Genomic DNA, 5997 nt, shown 5'->3' with positions numbered 1-5997 from the left:
CAGACACCACCCATGTAACAGGTATCAGTATTTCTTGAGTCAAGGTATCCTTTCCTGTATGCCTGAGTTAGGTATTTTTCTGACCTTAGAATTGTTAACTTGTAACATAGTAAATTCCCTTTATAAAAGCCATTCCATTTCTGGTATGTTGCATTCCAGCAGGTTTTGCAAATGAAAACTGCTGGTGTCCTTATGAGCAGAGAAACCTTAAATAGAGCTAGTGTGCTGGTTTGAAAATTTCATGTACCCCAGAAAAACCATGTTCTCATGATCCAGTCATGTGGGGGCAGACCTACTGTAGGGTGGAACCTTTTGTTTCAATGGTTTTCATAGAGCTATGACCTACCCAATTGTGGTGGGGTTTTTGAGTACATTATTTCCATTGAGATGTGACTATACCCATTCATGGTAGGTCTTAATTAGCTTACTGGTATCTTTAAAAGATCTGACATAGTGAGCAGAGAGATGCAACCAGATGGACATTTGAAGATGTTAAGCTAAGAGATGAAATCCAGAGTTTGCCCCAGAGAAGCTAAGTAAGGTCCCACAGGCACTTATGGAGAAAGCCACTGGAATCTGAGGCTGAAAGCAACAAACTGGGAAGGAGTAGCAGATGCCAGCTATGTGCCTTCCCAACTGAAAGAGTTTCTCCAGATGTCAGCATTCTTTCTTCAAAGTCAAGGTATCTATCTCTGGATGCCTTAAATTTGACATTTTCATGGCCTTAGAACTATAACCTTATAACTTAATACATTCCCTCTATAAAAGTGAGTCCATTTCTGGTATATTGTAATCCAGCAGCATGAGCAAACCCAAACAGCCAGTAAGAGAGAGGCAGGGAGAGATGCCCATGGCATAGACCTAGACTTGGATTTTTGCTTCCAGGAGCCAAGGAAACCATGGAATCCAATCACCCATCAGAAGCCAGGGAAGAGGCCTTGGGATGGTTAGTGTATGCATTAACCTGGACAGGTGATGGTGCCCAGTTGTCTGGCCAAGCAAGCACTTGCCTGACTGTTGCTGCATGGACATTTCATAGACTTGAATCACCAGTGAGTTGATCGCATCTATCCCCCATTGTATCTGAAGTCAACTAAGGGGAGTGTCTTCCACAATGAGAAACATTTAATCCAATCAATTGGATGCTTTTAAGAGTGAAGTGATGAACTCAGCAGTCAGAAGAGAGAACTTTCATCTCCACTTCAGCCAGCAGGTAAATTCATTGAAGACCTTCAGAGTGCCAGCTTACATCCTGCCCTAAGTAATTTGGAATTGTACCTCTGCAGTGGCATGAGGCCCTTTTTAAAACCTCACACTATTTACATGTATATTCTGTTGGCCCTGTCTCACTAGAAAACCCCCAGGGAGTAGAAAGCATTTCCAAGGTGCTCAGAGCACAGCAGGTCATTGATGGAAAAACCAGGACCAAAGATATTTATCTTAGCCAGAGAATCCTAAGGGTCATCTACTCAAACAAAGTATCACAATTTATAGAGGTGGAAATTAAAGCCTTTTCTGTATCCTCCTTTCAGAGTGGAGGAGGAAGGAAACAGTTCTATATGTCTATGTCCACTTCAGGACCTCAAACTGGGTATCATTTAAATGTGTTCAATAAAGTAGAAGCCCTCAGTTGTCACACCGTGGAAACACAGAGTATTCAAGACCAGCTTCTCCTACACCCTGTGGCTGAGTCATATGAATCACATCCTGAGCAATGCTCTGCCCTTGACGTAGGCTAATGCCGTGAAGGGCTTCAGCAAGACGCGTGCCATGGAGAGGAGTGAACTTCCTGAACTCCAAACCCACACAGAAAAGTGAGTGCACTTATGAAGACAAAAACCCTGCATGTTATCTGCTCCTTCCCTGCAAGTGTTGCACACAGGTCACCACCACCCGTGAGAGACCCCATTTCAAGTCTAAAGCTGGTTGGGTCTCATGCAGGCTGCAGAAATTCCTCAATTTCCCTCTTCTTGCCCTAGAAGAAATTGATGTGGAACAGGAAGCTTGCTTAAAAGACTGCCTGGGGACTTCCGGAGAAGATGGCGGCTTAGTAAGACGCGCAGGTCTTAGTTCCTCCTCCAGAACAGCAACTAAAGAAACAGAAACAATACAAAACAGCTCCCGGAGCCACGACAGAGACCAAAAAGACAGCGTACCCCATTCTGGAACGGCTGAACGGGCAGGGAGAATCCGCTGCGGTGAGATACCCGAGGGGCGCCCGTTTTCCCGGCCAGGGCGGCTGGCGACTGGGGTCCCCTCCACGCACGTGGCTCCCCGGTCTGACTGGGAATGTTGGATAGCAGGGCCCTCCTGCCACGCTTGGCATCTCGGGCCAGCTGGGCAATTTGGGCCAGCACTCCCCCAAGCCGAGGCGGCCGGTGACCCCCCCTCCATGCGCGATTTCTCGGGCCGACTTCGAGATTCGGATTGGCAAGTTAAAGGAGCCACAGCGTCTTTTACTGGTGGGACCCGCAGACAGACGAGCGCCACGAGCGCCACCTACTGGGCAGGAAAAGAAAAACAGAGCCCAGAGATTTCACAGAAAAACCTTTCAACCAGCCGGGTCCCACACCCAGGGAAATCTGATCAAATGCCCAGACACCAGCAGAAAATAATGGATGACGCTCAGAAAATTGAAGATATGGCCCAGTCAAAGGAACAAACCAATAGTTCAAATGAGATACAGGAGCTGAGACAACTAATGCTGAATATACGAACAGAAATGGAAAAACTCTTCAAAAACCAAATCAATAAATTGAGGGAGGACATGAAGAAGACATGGGCTGAACAAAAAGAAGAAATAGAAAATCTGAAAAAACAAATCACAGAACTTATGGGAGTGAAGGACAAAGAAGGAAAAATGGAAAAAACAATGGATACCTACAATGGTAGATCTAAAGAGACAGAAGCTACAATTAGTGAACTGGAGGATGGAACATCTGAATTCCAAAAAGAAACAGAAACTATAGGGAAAAGAATGGAAAAACTTGAGCAGGGGATCAGGGAACTGAATGACAATATGAAGCGCACAAATATACGTGTTGTGGGTGTCCCAGAAGGAGAAGAGAAGGGAAAAGGAGGAGAAAAACTAATGGAAGAAATTATCACTGAAAATTTCCCAACTCTTATGAAAGACCTAAATTTGCAGATCCAAGAAGTGCAGCGCACCCCAAAGAGAATAGACCCAAATAGGCGTTCTCCAAGACACTTACTAGTTAGAATGTCAGAGGTCAAAGAGAAAGAGAGGATCTTGAAAGCAGCAAGAGAAAAACAATCTGTCACATACAAGGGAAACCCAATAAGACTATGTGTAGATTTCTCAGCAGAAACCATGGAAGCTAGAAGACAGTGGGATGATATATTTAAATTACTAAAAGAGAAAAACTGCCAACCAAGACTTCTATATCCAGCAAAATTGTCCTTCAAAAATGAAGGAGAAATTAAAGCATTTATAGACAAAAGTCACTGAGAGAATTTGTGACCAAGAGACCAGCTCTGCAAGAAATACTAAAGGGAGCACTAGAGTCAGATATGAAAAGACAGAAGAGAGAGGTATGGAGTAAAGTGTAGAAAGAAGGAAAATCAGATATGATATATATAATACAAAAGCCAAAATGGTAGAGGAAAATATTATCCAAACAGTAATAACGCTAAAAGTTAATGGACTGAATTTCCCAATCAAAAGACATAGAATGGCCAAATGGATTACGACCCAGCAATACCACTGCTAGGTATCTACTCAAAGGACTTAAGGGCAAAGACACAGACGGACATTTGCACACCAGTGTTTATAGCAGCATTATCTACAATTGCAAAGAGATGGAAACAGCCAAAATGTCCATCAACAGACGAGTGGCTAAACAAACTATGGCGTATACCTACGATGGAATATTATGCAGCTTTAAGACAGACTAAACTTATGAAGCATGTAATAACATGGATGGACCTATAGAACATTATGCTGAGTGAGTCTAGCCAAAAACTAAAGGACAAATACTGTATGGTCCCACTGATGTGAACCGACATTCGAGAATCAGCTTGGAATATACCATTGGTAACAGAGACCAGCAGGAGTTAGAAACAGGGTAAGATAATGGGTAATTGGAGCTGAAGGAATACAGACTGTGCAACAGGACTAGATACAAAAACTCAAAAATGGACAGCACAATAATACCTAAGTGTAATGTAACTATGTTGGAACACTGAATGAAGCTGCACCTGAAATATAGTTTTTTGTTTGTTTGTTTGTTTGTATCTTTTGCTTTTGTTTTTTTTCTTTTTCCTTTTTATATATATATATTTTTATTAGTATTATTATTTTAATTCTCTTCTCTATATTAACATTCTATATCTTTTTCTGCTGTTTTGCTAGTTCTTTTCCTAAATCGATGCAAATGTACTAAGAAATGATGATCATACATCTATGTGATGATACTAAGAATTACTGAGTGCATGTGTAGAATGGAATGATTTCTAAATGTTGTGTCAATTTCTTTTCTTTTTTTTGATTAATAAAAAAAAATTTAAAAAAAAAGACTGCCTGGTATGATGGTAGCACAATATTGTGGATGCAGTTAACAGCACTGAAGTATATTTGTGAATGTGGTAAAAAAGAGAAATTTTAGGTCGTGTATATGTTACTAGAATAAAAAATAAAAGAAAAAACATACAGTTGTCCAACATGGTGAACTGTATTGTAAAGGATGGATTATAGTTAATAGAACAATTATAACAATGTTGTCTCATGAATCATAAATGTGCCACACTAATGCAAGGTGTTACTAATAGAGTGGTATATCGGAACTGTATTGTTTTTTTAAAAGTAAACATATTTTAAAAAAGGACCACCTGGTAGGTACTCCTGAGACATGGTGGGACTTCCTCTACAAAACTGATGTCAGCTCTCTCACTCCATGTTCCTCATCCCTGCCAATCTACCGTTTCAGGGGCCCGCACATGACACACTGCTGGGTTACCTCACATCAGGGTCTCATCAACAGCTTTAGCTAGAAACACTCTGGAGATCACATGGACTCTTGAAATCTTTCCCAGCACAATTCTAAATAGGTTTATTATTCCCACTGTTAAAAATAGTGAAGTTGAGGGGATTTTCTCGAGTGATGAAATAGTTCCAGTATTTCGATAGGGGTGTGAATGGCAGGGATGATAATCAGGTAAAACTCAGCTAACTGTGGATAGATGCGTGATGAAGTGGAGCAAAACATTAGGGGTAGACTCTAGGTGGTGGGTATACCGTGTTCACTGTTAAATTCTTCCAGCTTTTCGTTATGTTTGAAAATTTTTATTAAATAATGTTAAATAATGTTGCTGTACGTTACATTATGTGTAATTGATATCTCAAAAAAGGAATAGTACCAGAGCTGAGGAGGGGTTGGGTTAATAATGGAATGAAAAGAAAACAATAATCCTATTGGTTGACAGATGTGATTGTTTATTTCTTCTAAACATTTTTTAAAAGAAAAAAAATTCCTTTTAATTTCCTGGGCAACTCCGGTTCTCCTAAGTAGATAGGTAAGAACTATCCTAGGTCAAGACGACTTTGGAGTACAGGGCTGCTTTCTCCTTAAAATTCGCTTTTCTCATCTGAGACCTCTTGCTCCTCCCACCCTGAATCCCGAGGAAGAAAATCCCCGCGTGGTCTGCAGTTTCCCCAAGCACTGAGGACCGCGGCACCAGCACCTCAACGCGTCCCGGGTGCGCCCCGCCCGGCCCCCAGTGCCCAGTCCGCCTGGACCTCGTTCCGCCCCCGCCTCTCTGCGCCCCGCGAGCATCCCGGCAAGACCCCGGCGCGCCCCGCACCCTGCCCGGCTCCAGCTCTGCTCACACACCTGCGCCCTTCACCCCAGGCTCCCATTCCCGGCTTTGCGCCGACTCCGCGAGCAACCTGGAGCCGCCCCTCCCGCGCGCCCGGCCCCCCGGACCCGTCCCGCCCCTTAAGCCCCGCCAGGACCCCGCGCCCCGCCCCGCTACGCAGGT

The sequence above is a fragment of the Tamandua tetradactyla genome, chromosome 12 (genome assembly GCF_023851605.1).
Source record: "Tamandua tetradactyla isolate mTamTet1 chromosome 12, mTamTet1.pri, whole genome shotgun sequence".
Lineage (NCBI taxonomy): Eukaryota > Metazoa > Chordata > Mammalia > Pilosa > Myrmecophagidae > Tamandua > Tamandua tetradactyla.
This window is presented reverse-complemented; position numbering follows the sequence as displayed.